Here is a 15,499-nt window from a genome sequence, read left to right on the forward strand (position 1 = left end):
ATATATTGCATCAAAGGAACAGAAAAAAAATCCAGAAATATTTTGAGGTACGTCTGGATATTTACAATCTCCGATTTACTTGGCAATTTTCAAATTACGCCAAGATCGCCAACGCCACCATTATACACAATACACTCATTTTGGCGATATTTCTCGTTTGCTTGATGATAAAACCTGAGGGCTTTAAATATCCACCAGCAACTTTTTGCTGTACATGAGAATCAGTTTGGTATATACGTTATCTTACAGAGTTTTAATTTCTTTATTTTCTTGTATATGAATCGATACATGAAGAAAGTATTTTAATTATCTTAAATTTTAGATTTGAGATTTGGATGAATAATCACATTTCAAATCCTTCCTAAAATAAAAATAGAAACATTTTGGAATTTCATACAGATAAATAGGCGAAAAAGAGATAACCGAATAGGCCTAAATGAATGAATTTTGTCATACAGTGTTTAGACAAAAGCATTAAATATGTACCTAGTTAAAAAAAACAGTTTGTCTTTCGAAAAGACAACTAAAAAAAAACGCTTTGATCTAGACTAATGAAATTTAGTACGTAGTCTTAATATCAAATTCGTTGATTTTTTTAAAATCAAATATTGAATTAAATTTCAAATTTATCATATCATCAAATTTCGTTTCAGTCGATTCGAAACAACATGTCCAAAACACAAATTCATTTTTCGAGTACTATTGCTAAATCGTCAAAAAATTCCCCATGGATAACGCGATAGAAAATAAATTCACTTCAACGATCAATGCTTCCTTCTTGTTCGCCAGTGCTTCCAAAGCCTCCGGAATCGAACCTAAGTTCCACAATTTGATGTTGGAGGAGAGGAATAACATTTTTATTAAAGAGTCTGAGAGAAAGTTTTAGGGAGACCATTGCCGCTTGTTTTAAATATTCATGTTCACATTTTATTCATTTTCATGTTCACATTTTATTCATATTCATGTTCACATTTTATTCATATTCATGTTCACATTTTATTCATATTCATGTTCACATACCTCATGCCATTCACATCCAAGGAGTATATATAAACTTTAAACATTACATTTACTCATATTGAAGGAAAATTTCATATTTTTTAAAATTACTAACATGTCCTACTACTTATATGCGCCCCAAAATATAAAATACCCAAAAAAAGTATCAACAAGTGTTTGCCAATGATATCCAAGAAAAAATCAAACATTTTTTTATTATTTGCATGTACATTACTACTCATATACAAGAGAAAATATTAAAAAAATAAAAAATATTAACATGTGCTTTTCCTCTGTTCAGTGAAATTTTGACATTCATTTCACCTTTTCTTCTAGAGTGAAATCCATTTAATGTATGCTTTTGGCAGAATTTTATGGATGACAATTGAAGAGAATGGCTTCCATAATAAATGGACACTATCACTTTTGATAGAGCGTTTAAAGTGACATTCTTGAGCAGTTCCGACTTTCCTCTCTTTATTTCGAATACCAACACATATTTGATCAAGCTTTAATGAAACTGTATTTCACGCTCGAGTGAAGAAAGAGACACGTTGACACACACTTTGGACGTATAAATTAATCGATTACTCTTTCCTGGAATTCTTTTTTAGGAGAGAAGAAATGTTTTAAAATGCTTGTTTTTCTAAATTAAATCAGAAATGGCTTTCTTTGGCGGGATGAGAAGTGTTAATAAACACATTTTTGAAAGGTTATATGTAAACTATGATTGAAGAGTCATATTCCGAAAAATTATATACTGGTGTTCAAAATGAAGAGAATTTTCAGATTTGGTCCATTATTTTCGGAACTCATGGACAGATTTTAATCAAATTTGGTTTGTACATAATTGATTAAATACAAAACCGCATTCAACAATTATAATACAATTGCATGATCATGAGTAACACTAATAGGAGTTGGAAGTGATAAAACATCTGTTGCAGAACAGAACAAAAAAAAAAAAAAAAAAGAATTAATAGGGGTATTGGCCATTGATCCATGCTCCAATCTCTATATTCTCTAAACTATTTTAAATGGACTCAATTGTTCGCATTATTGAGCGGGACCCAAACAACAGATCTTCTTAGAAACAACCCTCTTTCATGAAGACTTCTGGAAACAGCCACCCTTGAAACTCGGATTCTTGTGGCAGCATACAACTCACGTGAGAGTTGAGAAGCTGTAGTATTCCTTTTATGCCTCGCTGTAATGGACAAATGGTGATCTTCTCTGGCCATCATGGCTCTTGGACGATCTTACTCACGCTTTCTCTTGAAGGATCCGGTATTCTGAAACTGTTTTCATAACTTGGACAAGATGCTGGGTGTTAAATTGAATTCTCTACAAATCTGGATTTGAAACTGGCTTGTTTCTAGCCTATCTACAGTTCGACACCTCATTCCATCTTCTAAAAGTTGGTAGTTATTCCTTTTTACTGTTTGAACTTTAATTTAACCGATTCCTGAAAAAATGACACCAAGAAATACGACGAGGTCTCCTAGTGAACGAAATACAAATACTTATAAAGCCGATTTCTTGAATAGCACCGCCCCCCCCCCACATGTATACACTCAGATATTCGACGTACTAGATTTGCACCTATGTTTCGAAGCAGCAGTTTCATATTTCGTACAGTTCTTTTCATAAAATTCGACAAAATATGCAAATTCTCATAATTTTGAACAGCTCATAAAAGCTTTATTCGAAATCGAAAATATTTAAATAAATAAAGAATAAAAATAATCTTAGGACAAATTATAGGAAAGTTGAATAAACAGTGAATAAAAGATTGAAATTAGGTTATAATAGTTAGAAGCTACAATATATAGCCCATATAGTTAAAGTTCCTCTATTTAAAAGATGCCACCAGCTATGACCATTCATCAGAAAAATGTGTAACTTTCTGAATGACTTAATTGAAAGAGAAGGAAAAAACGATTTCAAAATATAGCCATTAAAGTGCGTGAAATTATGAAAATAAATAATTCACTTGCAATTCTTTTTTTTTTTTTTTCAATTTCCTACATTTGCAGCTTGAAAGTCTGAAGATTTGTCTTCTTACACTTGAACAACAACCTCCACAGAAATGGGCAATCCTTAAATTCCAAAATGAATAGAAAACTACCTGTTTCCCCACACTTCATTGATATTTTTTCTGAATCCTTTAACAATGACTGAACCAATTCGAAGTTACTTCTAAGTCTGAAATTTCCACAACGCTGCTGAGGGTATAAAAATTTTAATGGGCCAAGAGCGATTTTTTAACTTTAAAGCCAGTATGTGCAACGAAGAACTTTAAATAGGTTCTCGAATGATTGAAAAATTATAGAATGTCTATTGCTTCACATCGGAAATTAAGAAATAAAATAACTAGAGCTGTACAGGTTTGCACAGGAACATGCACACGGGTGGCCATTTCTGTAACTAGATTTAAAAAAAATATCTGAAGGTTTTCTCTACACTTCTATTAGCCATGAAATTTCACACTTTCACAGCCATGAAATTTCACACTTTTCTGTTACACGGCTGCAATTGGAAGTGGTTGTACAGGAGAACCTTAACTATGGGAAATTTTTATATTAAAATGTTGTTCAATAGAAGAGAAACTGATTATGTAGTAAGAAGTTTGGTCTAAGTGCAATGAGTTAACAGTTTCGTTTTGGCAAGAATATTTTAAGCCTGCATACTTAAAATTAAATTTTTTGCATATTTTTAACATCGTAAGTATTTAGCGATTATTTTTTTAATACAATTTTGTAATATATATATATTTAAACATGGATATTAACGAAGTGGGGTTAAAAATTTTTAGGTAGGTAGATGTAGAAATATATCATAGCTTATTTTCACTTTTCTATTCTATTTCAAATTATTTTCGCTGAAATTTAAACTAGAAATAAACATGAACTTTAAATTTAAATAATATAAAATAGAATAAAATTGAAAAAATGATGAATCTTTGGATCTAAACAATCCGAGCATTATAGGTATTTAAAATGTGTTAAAGCTGCTACATCCGAAACACAAATGTAATTAAAATGAATGAATACAGATGAAGGAAATAAATCCTGATTCATCATCTCCTTCCATTTTATTTTATTTTATACCAGCCGCCTTTGGCGAACAGCCGGTCCGCCAATCTTAATGTTCGTTTAAATTTTAATAATTAAATAGGTTGAACCGGAATACTCCGGTCGTACCATTAAATATTTTACGCAATTCCAACTTTAATAGATTCTTCAGCAAAATATTTTAAAACTTCAAATTTTGATAGTCATATAATTCACTCATAATATTATAAAGGAATTCAGTCATAGCGTGGTATGTATCTCTCTAATTTTCTGTTACCCCTCGTAGAATTTATGCTTTAAATTAAAGTGTAAATGATTAATTTGCAATTAATATAATAATATTTTTTACTGAAGCAAAGCATTTTTTTTTAATAATATGATTACTGATAATAGAGTCACTGAGCGTTTAAACTTTATGGTCACTAAAGAATATCTTTCTTAATTTATGTAATATCTCAAGAATTTGTTAACAAAAATTTCTCAGATTCATTATCGATTCAGATTATCGATTAGATCGATTCATTAACAATGTTTCATTTTAAATGCATCAAACACTAAGAAAATAAAATGAATCGTTTAAAATAATCGGTAGAAAACAGGTTTAAAAAAACTACTTAAAAAATGATGTACTTAAAACTATAAGCATATACAAAAAAATATATAACTAACACAAATACAATTTAATTACAAAAGCATGCAATTAACCTAAAAATAATTTAAAATCATCCGTTTGTTGTCATGTCAACAATCAGAAAATAATGCGCATGCGTGAATTTTCTTCGCCAGTTACGTTAACGCAAATGCGTGAATTTTTCTACGTCAGTTACGTTAACGCAAATGCGTGAATTTTTCTACGCCAGTTGGGGTAACGTTATGCAGATTATACATTTTAATTTCCTTTATTCTGTGTTATTTTAATTCAAAAGTACTTCAGAATGAATCTGAAACATGGATTAATTAACAATGTTTAATTTTAAATGCATAAAACAATAAGAAAATAAACAGAATCGTTTAAAATAATCCGCCGAAAAATGTTAACCCTAGCCTCATTACTGTTGGGAGAAAAATAAAACTGAAGCCTTACTCATTTGGCGGTGGGGAAAAGGGAAGATTTATTTGGCGTGAAAGTTAGTTTTTAATTAATAATTAAAATTCTAATTAAAATTTCAATAAAGGGACCCCAGGTGCACATTCCCGACCTCTAAGGTATACATGTACCAAATTTGATAGCTGTATGTCAAATGGCCTGGCCTGTAGAGCGCCAACACACACACACACACACACACACATTGAGCTTTATTATAAGTATAGATTATTTAAATTTAATTTCAATTCTGGTCAATTGCACTTGTCTTTTGGATGTAACAGCATTAGCGTACTCTACATCTCTCCCTTTTGTATTTTTTTGTTTTGTTCAGAACATATTTTCTTAATAAGTTTGTTTATAAATTTAACTTTATGTTTCGTATTTTTTCTGGAAATCTCTTCTAAAGATAGAATATTATGAATCAAAGATAAATAAAACTCAAGGGTTATCTTTTGAGCCATTTTTTCCAAGTTCACATTCCACTTTTGATGCAAAGACGTTGCAATTAAAAATTCTTTTCACAAAATGTAATTCTTTTTGAATACAAAAATTCTTATATGTTATTACCGCGAAAGGTTTGTCTTATATTTTTCACAAATGGAAATTAAATAAATTGCTAATCAACATAGTTAATTAGTAGCTGATTTTATTTATGTTAAGTTCTATTCCAGATTATAATTTTGATTGCTATGACAACTCACCTGATATCTAGCGCTAACCAAATCTACGAGTCTAGATGAAATATGAAAATGGATGCCTCCTATTGTGATAGCAGCTAATATTATCATTCGCTTCATATCAAACACCTTTGGTTCTGAACCAAAGTATTCATTGTCACAAAAGTGTCATATTAAATCAAGATACGAGATGGTTGAAAAGCGAATACGCGTGCTGATTTAATAGTATATATTCGGTAGACATTAGTAGTCTATAGTACTTTTTGGAACTTTGATATTATTACATTAAATAATATATCCGAAGTACTATTTTCAACACACTTTGAAATCAGAAGAGATAGATTTTTGGTCTGAAGCCCTCCTCTTTCCATTCCAAATTAAAAAAACGCGCAAATTTTTTTCTTTTTGCAATTGACAAATCACGCGACTATTTCCGTGACTTTCCGAGTCTTGAAAACAACTTTCGTGTCGCCATGCTCATCATTATAACCCTTTTTCTGCATCGGACGATACTCATAATTTATGCATGCACCTGCGTTTAGTATAAATAATTATGCAAAATTCTGCTTGTTTAATTCCATTATCTTCTTTGGGCCATAAAATTATAATGCGTACTGTTTTAGAAAGATGAATTTCCTAAACATCTTTTTATGTAAATTTTCAAAGTATGCAAATGATTGAGGTAGTCAGCTGAATGATTTTTTAAGCCTTGTAACTGAATAGCGTTTGTAGTTTTGCATGATTTTTATAGTTAAATTAAAAAAAATTTTGTTTTTCAAAACTTCCTCGTTTAAAAGTTAATGATTGATTTTTTTTCATGGTATGGACTTCATGTATTATAAGTCATGTTTTTAAAATGACAGTCAAAAAAGATAAACAAATAAATACGGTTTTGAAATCGTATTATTTATTAAGTTGTGTATAGTTTTTAGAATGAACTGTTTCTATGGTAACTAAAGAAAATTTTATAAGTCAAAAATATGTGATACATACAATGCAAATTCTGAAACAAAACGAAAATAACATAACAAACAAACAAAAAAAAAAAAATTGAAGTTGATATTAATTTTACCTCTCATTGGCACGAAAGTATTTCGATTGTTTGTGGTTGAAATACCATTCAATTTTATGCAAACAATTTTCAAATATTTTTGAAAAAATGAATTGATATTTGATGAGTGGAATTATGCACATTTAAATTTGATTTCTGAAATATTTCTCGGCATGCCAAAATTCTGAAACTTTGAACAATTTTGTGTTTCCAACAGCAATACGTTGTTTTAGAATTTAGAGCATTAGTTGATTAATTTTCATTCAGTATACTTACGGCGCCATCTGGTTAAGATATGAAAAGGAAAATGGTATTAAGATTCTATGTTATTCGTAAAAATAAATCATAAATATTAAAAAGTAGAAAATAATTAAAATAAGAAATTCCACTGTTTAATTCATATATAGAAGGGTATTATTTTATAAAACGTTCTTATTAAATTAATTTCTAACTTTATATGATATAGTACATTTCTTTATCTGAATGGATTTTTCTTTCGAATTAATTATTGCCACCAATTTCTAATATACTCAGACATTTCGAAATACGTTTAATAAATATATTCTCGTTTGAATTAGTCTCTTAATTAATTTTAAAATAAGATACATATCATTAGATATATAGAATATATTTAAAAATTGAAAATTCATGAATCTATTATTTCTAATTCAATGGTTATATTGCCATATCCACCTCGGGTAATTTTAAATTATTGCGTTAATTGGTTTCAGATACATCAAACAACAAATGTATTTAAAAATATTTAACTTTTTTCGAAAAAAGTAATGCATTTGTAAACTATTAAAATGTAGAAACATCTTCGATTAATGTAATAACCATTATAAGTTTTTTTGGATTCTTTCGTAGACCATACAAGCAGATATAAGGAACGAAAATGCATATAAATTATAATAATAATTCGAAAACAAATATATCTAACTATAATAAGAAAGCATTGTATAGTAGTTTTCTCCTGAAAAATGATCTTGTCAAAATTCACAATTTCTAAAGTACAGTAAACAGTTGTAACAAAGACGTAAATTTTACATTAATTCATCTACAACTAATTGTGAAAAAAGTATATAGTTGTACCACTTGTCAACATAACAATCATTCAAAATTAATATTTCCTCATAGATTGATTATATATTAAATGTGGGAGATAAATGTTTTTATTAAACATTGAGAATGATTTCTGGAAATGCAAATGATTCTTTCTGTGAATCCATCGAAGCAAAGTGTGAAACATCCAAACGTGATCATGATATTTACACGGAATAAAAAAAAGGGAATTTTTTAATTTCCTTTTTTCAAAAGAATTTAGAAGATTTTAATTTAAAAGAATTAAAATTTTTTTAAAGGTTTAAAAAATTTAAAAGGTTTATTGCCAATAAAACTTATATAGTTTTTGGATATCTTAAAGCGATTGATTTAAAAATTTTACTTTTGCTGAATTAGTTCATTTCTGGAATAATGCATATTTAAATAATTCCATGATGCCTGTAGTTACTAATCTATATGCTATTATTTACTTCTATATTTTTTATTTGTCTATTTTTTATATACTGGACTCAAGATCGACCAAGGAAGAAAGCACATTCACACGATTTAGACTTGAGGATGAAGAAAAATTTTGGTTTCTATATGAAGTTGAAAAAAAAATTGAATAGAGCATTTACGATTGTCTGGGGAGAGCTTGTTCGTCACGGAGGCTATTAGTTTTGTTCTGTTAATGTGAAAGGATTTAAAAAGTAAACAAGTTACCTTGCTTTAGAAATAGCAATGCGATGATTGCCATATTATGAGGATATTCTTATACAAGTTCTCACAACATTTCCTGATATTAATTCATATACCAAAGTTATGCGGTGCTTTGAATTTAATATTGGAAATCTATCAGAAAAAATTAGGTTAACGCCTCAACAGTTTTCTGAAAGAGAGATCAAGGATTTGTTGAAAACCAGGATGCCAAAGCAAGGTTCAGAACTTTTAGCATTTAGATTGAAAGAAAAACCGCGGAGGTAGTGTCCCCAAAAGCTTTCTAGTATACACTCTAATAAAGATGTTATCCAGAGAATGCCATGCATGGCACTGGCGCACAATAAATACGAAATATTAACCTTTGGTATGAATATAGCCTATTCACTGAATCTACCGTGAGATATTTGGCGATTAATCCCTGACATACGGTTAACAATAAACGAAAATCGAATTCGTGTTTCAGATATTTTTCCTAACCGATTGAAACAAAAATTTGACAGAGAATTACGACTGCAGTCACAAAATCCGATACCAAATTTGATGTATTTAAGTCATTGCTTCTATGAATTATCACGTTTACAGGTTTCTGAAAGTACAGATCGACAGACGGTCAATTCCTCATTGGATTTGCCTCAAAATTTGAAAGGTTTCTAGACTATAGATGTTAATCTGTGTATCGAATTTTACTTATCTAACTCTCTTTATTTTGTACTTATGGAGTTAACTTGCATTCGAACAACTGGACTGACAAGTTTTCTCTGAGCGGATTATGTTCAAAATTTGATAAAAATCTGTAAATTTGATGTAAAGACAGTATATCAGTAAAGAAATTTCAGCATCCTATTTCAAAGTGTTTTGAGTTACCTTTGTCACATACAGACGGACATTTTCCAAAAATGTGCTTTTCGAACTCGGGAGGTCTAAAACGTGGAGAGGTGTCAAAATCTCGATTTAGAATTTTTTGATGGTTGCAATACTTTCTTTTCACTACGCATACGAGAAAGTAAAAAACAATTTGGAACCAGATATTAAAATAACAGCTTAAAGAACCAGAGGCAAACCAGCTTTCTATACCTTAGCCAACATTTTGGTTGTTGCAGCGACCAAAATGCGCGGAAAAAATTTCGCCAATTTCGCCAATTTCAATCGTTAAACTGCATAGCATGTGATTATATAACTTGTACTTGATTGTATAATTTGGCAAAATTTTTTTATTGGCGCTTTTTGGTCGCTGTTAAAACCGAATTGTACCTAAAAAGTTGTAGATTGCAATAATATCCTTCAGCTTCTTTTCCAGATGGGAAAATATACGAACAAAAAGATCTGAGTTTTTTTATAGATAGTTATTTGAGAAGTTTGAAATATGTTATTATCCAGAAATATTCTTCCTCGCCAATTATTCATTCTATAAATTTTAAAGAAAAATATTTTATATTAGAGAGAATTGTAGAAGCTCGACTACCCGGAATACCAGCAGCTTATTCCTATAACGAATGTCAAGACTCTAACTGTGACAACAAAATGATTGTAAGCAACATTCATGTTTTATTTACTTTTGGAATAGCAGAACTCAGAGTTTGGTGAAAAAAAAAGTGCAATGGCCTTTTAAGAAAATCTTTGATGGTAGATATAGAGAACATTATGAGGGAATTTAGCCAAATCAAACAATATTAGAATACATAATGAAGATGGAGATTGCTTCCAAAACATTCGTAGATGGTTTCCTGGAGTAAGTAAGGAATTTTTTTTGGAAATCTCAAAAATCATCACCACTACGAAAAACTAGTGCAAAATATGTTTAAAAATTTCGAAAAATTGGGTTTGAGCATTTCCATATAATCTGAATAATTTTGGTGAAAAACGTAGGGAGAGCTTCCATAAAGATATCAGAGAATAGAAGAGAGATATAAAAGTAGGTATTATTATATATTACTACTAGAAACTTGCAATGTGAAACTTCAAATGAACATAAAAGGGAATTGCACAAAAAAGTTGTTATATGAATTAATTGAACCAATATTTAATTTTCACTTTATGGCATATAATGCAGCAGCATCATGGGAACTTTTAGATCATTACTATTTTAGAATATCAGTTTTATCAATTTTTTGATTGGTTAAAATACATTTCTTTATTTCATTCATTAATATTGGTTTTGATTTTATTATTTAATTTCATTTGATTCAGATTTATTGTAATTTGAACATTGATTTGTCTTCTTATTTGCATATTGATTATTTTTAAAGATTTATTATGTTGATTTAATTTTTTTATTGATTTAGATTTTACATAGATAATTTCTATGTAATTTGAATCCTTCGTCCATATTATTTCCAAAGATTAATTTTTTCTGTATCTTGAAATATAGCCAATCTTAGAAAAGCAAGACCAGATTCCAAATAAGAATACTAAATTACTCTAAAATCAATGAAATATCATTCACAATAAAACAGTATTAACCAGAGCAATCTTTAGGAAATCTACAATTTTCACCATATTGTTAATATTACTACAATTCGGACGGAAACACTGATAAAGGATTTTAATGTTGACCAAATCTGTCATATTTTACCATTTGTCAGTACAACAATTATCCATAATCCCCCCCCTCTGTGATTGATTATACAAAAAATAGCACAGATAATCTCTCCTTAAACACTGATAATGATATTTGGAGATGCAAATGATTGCTCCAGTGAGTCTATCATGCACCCAAATGTGCCCGTATCTTTCTGAATGGCACACCTTTTTACGTGAAGCTAGAATCTATCCATCTTCCACGTATGGAATAGTTGGCAAAGAGTCAGGAAATTTTGAGAAATTAATCGTCCATGCAAATGTGGGTCAATCTCGGAGACCTCGAATTTTCGGCGACTGACAATCAAAAGGTGATTTGGGAAAGAGCAAATATGTGCTTCCGAGGCTATTTTTGTTGTCTCCTGTATCCATTGTAAAGTTAGAGTAGTTTCAAGGTAAAAAGGGGAGTAATTGACTACATGCTACTTCAGCAGCATAGGTAGGAAAAGAGTGGGTTTTATAGATTTGTATCTAATTTTATACACTGCTTAGATAAGCAAGAAAAATATTTTAGGAAACTAAATAGAGTAAAATTAAGTCACACCATAATTAGCGAGTAATATAATATCTAATTTGTTGATTATTGAGAAGCAAATAAAAGAAGGAAAAATCATCTTATCCAACAAATAATTCTTCTTTAAAGCACACACATATATATTAGCAAATGTGTGACAGAGAAGAAGAAACTTTTGAAATTTTAACTTCGATTTATTTCATCATGGGAGGCATCATTTGTACAAAGAAAAAGTAGTAAAAGATGCATCTGTTTACATCGCTACACAAGAGCAAGAGACAGAAAATTTTTCCTTCAACGATTTTACTATGAAGGAAGGATTCTTTTACATGTGTCGACTTAAGAAAGGGAATCTTAGGTATCTTTTAATGAATGTTGTACGCATTAAAATTTTTTATCCCTTCGCTCGGAGCGTGAGAAAATGCATAAATCAGCAGTTTTCTTAAGCACGTGTTAAAAATAATTAAAAGCGTGAATTGCATCAGGGAATAAGAGAACACTTTAGAATGAAGTTAATATAAGCTGAATTAAGATAAAAATGAGAAAGGATTAGATTAAGAGATATCATTACATTTATAAGAGCAGATTGCTTATATTGAAATGCATTTGTCTTGCAGCCCTTTCTTCATTAATGTTGGATTACTTAATAAATCACCCTTCCTCCCAAGTTACATACATAGTAATTAAGTATTAATATACAAAAAATATATCGATATATAAGTTGATTATTTCTTAGTAAATAATCAAAATGAATTTAAAATTGTAGAATATCTGTAATTTTTCTCTTAAAAAATCATAATTTTCAGTTAAAATTTGAATTAATAATCACAAATTTTGTATATGACATGGAAGTATTCTTTCTAAATTTGTTTCCGATAAAATATCTGCATTTTTAAAACTTCTCTTAATTTTTATTTCACATTTTGTTTATTAATTTAGAAATTTAATCTTATTTCAGAATTAAATTCTCTTGAATTATTTAATGCATTTGTTCTTTCTTCATTTGCATATAGAATTATTTTATTTTTAAATATAAAAGTCAAAATTAAGTTATTCCAAATTATTATAACTTATGTATTTATAAGCTGAAATTAATTTAATTATGATATAATTCAATGTAAAAATTGCGCACAATATAGTAACGACTTAAATATTCTATGGATTCTTAAATGAATAACAAAATGTTGCATTATTTAATGAGATTATAAAGAGAACAAAGGAATTAAGGTTTAATTGATCTCTGATTTTCCCTATAAAATTAAAAGACAAATATTATAAAAATTACTTAAAACAGACGTTTGTAAAGGTTCCAAACAAAATTTATTTTTTATTTACATTATTTGCTAGTTTTTAGTCTTCATCATTATCATAATTATTAGGAAATTTCAATTATTGCTAAAATTCTTATTGGGTACGCTCCCAATATAGAATCAAAATTTAATTATATATTAATTGTTCACGAGAAAATTAAGTTTCTAAAAATAATAAATCGTATATACAGAAAGACATTCAAATATGGAAATTTCAAAAATCCAAGACTTCAGTATGTGAGAAAAAAAATTGATTGTAAATTTCTAACTTAACTAACATAAAACGCATGAAATTAAAATGAAACTGCTTATAAAATGAAAAGATACTTTTTTTTGATAATGCTTTTATTGAAAATAAGATCGAAATCTTTGAAGACAAAATTCAATGTCAAAATATATTTCTCCAAATGATAGTTACAATTTAAAATGAAATTGGTATTGGTCTTTTCGACTGAAACACAGAATTATGTGAAAGCCTCAGGTGCTAGCTCTCTGTAGAATTACCCATTATACAGCAGTATATCCTCCGAATCTTCCAACATGAAAGTTGATGACCTCAATGATGGAGAAAGCTTGTTTTACAAATTTCTTGTAACCTCACAGCACTTGATTAAGATTTCTTAAGTCGAGAGAAGTGCAAAACAAAATGGGAAGCAAGAATTCTATCACAATTCTTTCGTTAAGATTGTTTTTAATGTTTGTAAAGCTTTTGATTAAGAGAGGATATTGGACTTTATATTTTCAGTCGCAATTGCTCTTCAAGTTTATGAAAATTTCTTAATTTAAAAATAAATGTTTTGATACAATCTCAGGTTTGAAAAATATAAAAAAAAGAATATAAACGAAAATTAATAATAACCAAAGATCAAAGATAAATGGGAGAGGAAATTAGAGAATGTTTATAATACTTTTTCGCAATTTTTAATGAAATCTAGATGTTAGAGATCTTGTTATTAATAATTTTTACTGGCAAAAGTTAGCAATCTGAAAAACTCGTTCACTAAAACTTCCTATCTTATGAATTAATGCTTATGAGCAGAATTATAAAAAAAGAATCAGCTAATCTCGATTATGTAGTAAAAAAAGATAATATATGAGAAGATAAAATCTATTTAGTAACGAAATGTCACTGTGTTCGAAAATAAATGCATTTTGTAATAATATATTTTATGTAAAAATATTTTTATCTATACTTATAATAAAGCTCAATGTGTGTGTGTGTGTGTGTTGGCGCTCTACAGGCCAGGTCATTTGACATACAGCTATCAAATTTGGTACATGTATACCTTAGAGGTCGGGAATGTGCACCTGGGGTCCCTTTTTTTAAATTTTTAGTTAGAATTTTAATTATTAATTAAAAACTAACTTTCCCGCCAAAAAAATTTTATATTTTCCCCACCGCCAACTTTTCCACCAAAAAAAAAATCTTCCATTTTCTCCATTGCCAAAGGAGTAAGGCTTCAGTTTTTTTTTTCTCCCAAGTAATGAGGCTAGGGTTAATATTTTTCGGCGGATTATTTCAAACGATTCTGTTTATTTTCTTAATGTTGGATGCATTTAAAATGAAACATTGTTAATTAATCCATGTTTCAGATTCATTCTGAAGTACTTTTGAATCAAAATAACACAGAATAAAAGAAATTAAAAATGTATAATCTGCATAGCGTTACCCCAACTGGCGTAGAAAAATTCACGCATTTGCGTTACCCAACTGGCGAAGAAAATTCACGCATGCGCATTGTTCTAATTGTTGTCATGACAACCATATCAACGGATGATTTAAATTATTTTTAGGTTAGTTGCATGCTTTTGTAATTAAATTGTATTTATGTTAGTTATATATCTTTTTGTATATGCTTATAGTTTTAACTACATCGTTTTTTAAGAAGTTTTTTTAAACCTGTTTTCGACCGATTATTTTAAACGATTCATTTTATTTCCTTAGTGTTTGATGCATTTAAAATGAAACATTGTTCATTAATCGATGTGTTCATGATGAATCTGAGAAAAGTTTGTTGACAAATTCTTGAGATATTACATAAATTAAGAAAGATATTCTTTAGTGCCCATAAAGTTTAAACGCTCAGTGACTCTGTTATCAGTAATCATATTATTAAAAAAAATGCTTTGTTTCAGTAAAAAATATTATTATATTAATTGCAGATTAATCATTTACACTTTAATTTAAAACATAAATTCTACGAGAGGTGACAGAAAATTAGAGAGATACATATTACGTTATGACTGAAGGCCTTTATAATATTATGAGTGAATTATATGACTATCAAAATTTGAAGTTTTAAAATATTTTGATGAAGAATCTATTAAAGTTGGAATTGCGTAAAATATTTAATGGTACGACCGGAGTTTAATCCCTGCGTGGCACAATTTTTAAAAATTGCCAACAACGGTCTTGCGAAATGTTCAAAAGCAAAGGAGCAGATATTCA

The 15,499-nt window shown here is 28.9% G+C and overlaps 1 protein-coding gene across 3 annotated transcripts in view; it reads right to left on the reverse strand.

The window, feature by feature from the left end:
• Window positions 1-15,499, reverse strand: part of LOC129971617 (potassium voltage-gated channel protein Shab-like) — a 268,193-nt gene that overhangs the window by 45,847 nt on the left and 206,847 nt on the right. The window lies entirely within an intron of this gene.

Source organism: Argiope bruennichi, chromosome 6 (assembly GCF_947563725.1).
Source record: "Argiope bruennichi chromosome 6, qqArgBrue1.1, whole genome shotgun sequence".
NCBI lineage: Eukaryota > Metazoa > Arthropoda > Arachnida > Araneae > Araneidae > Argiope > Argiope bruennichi.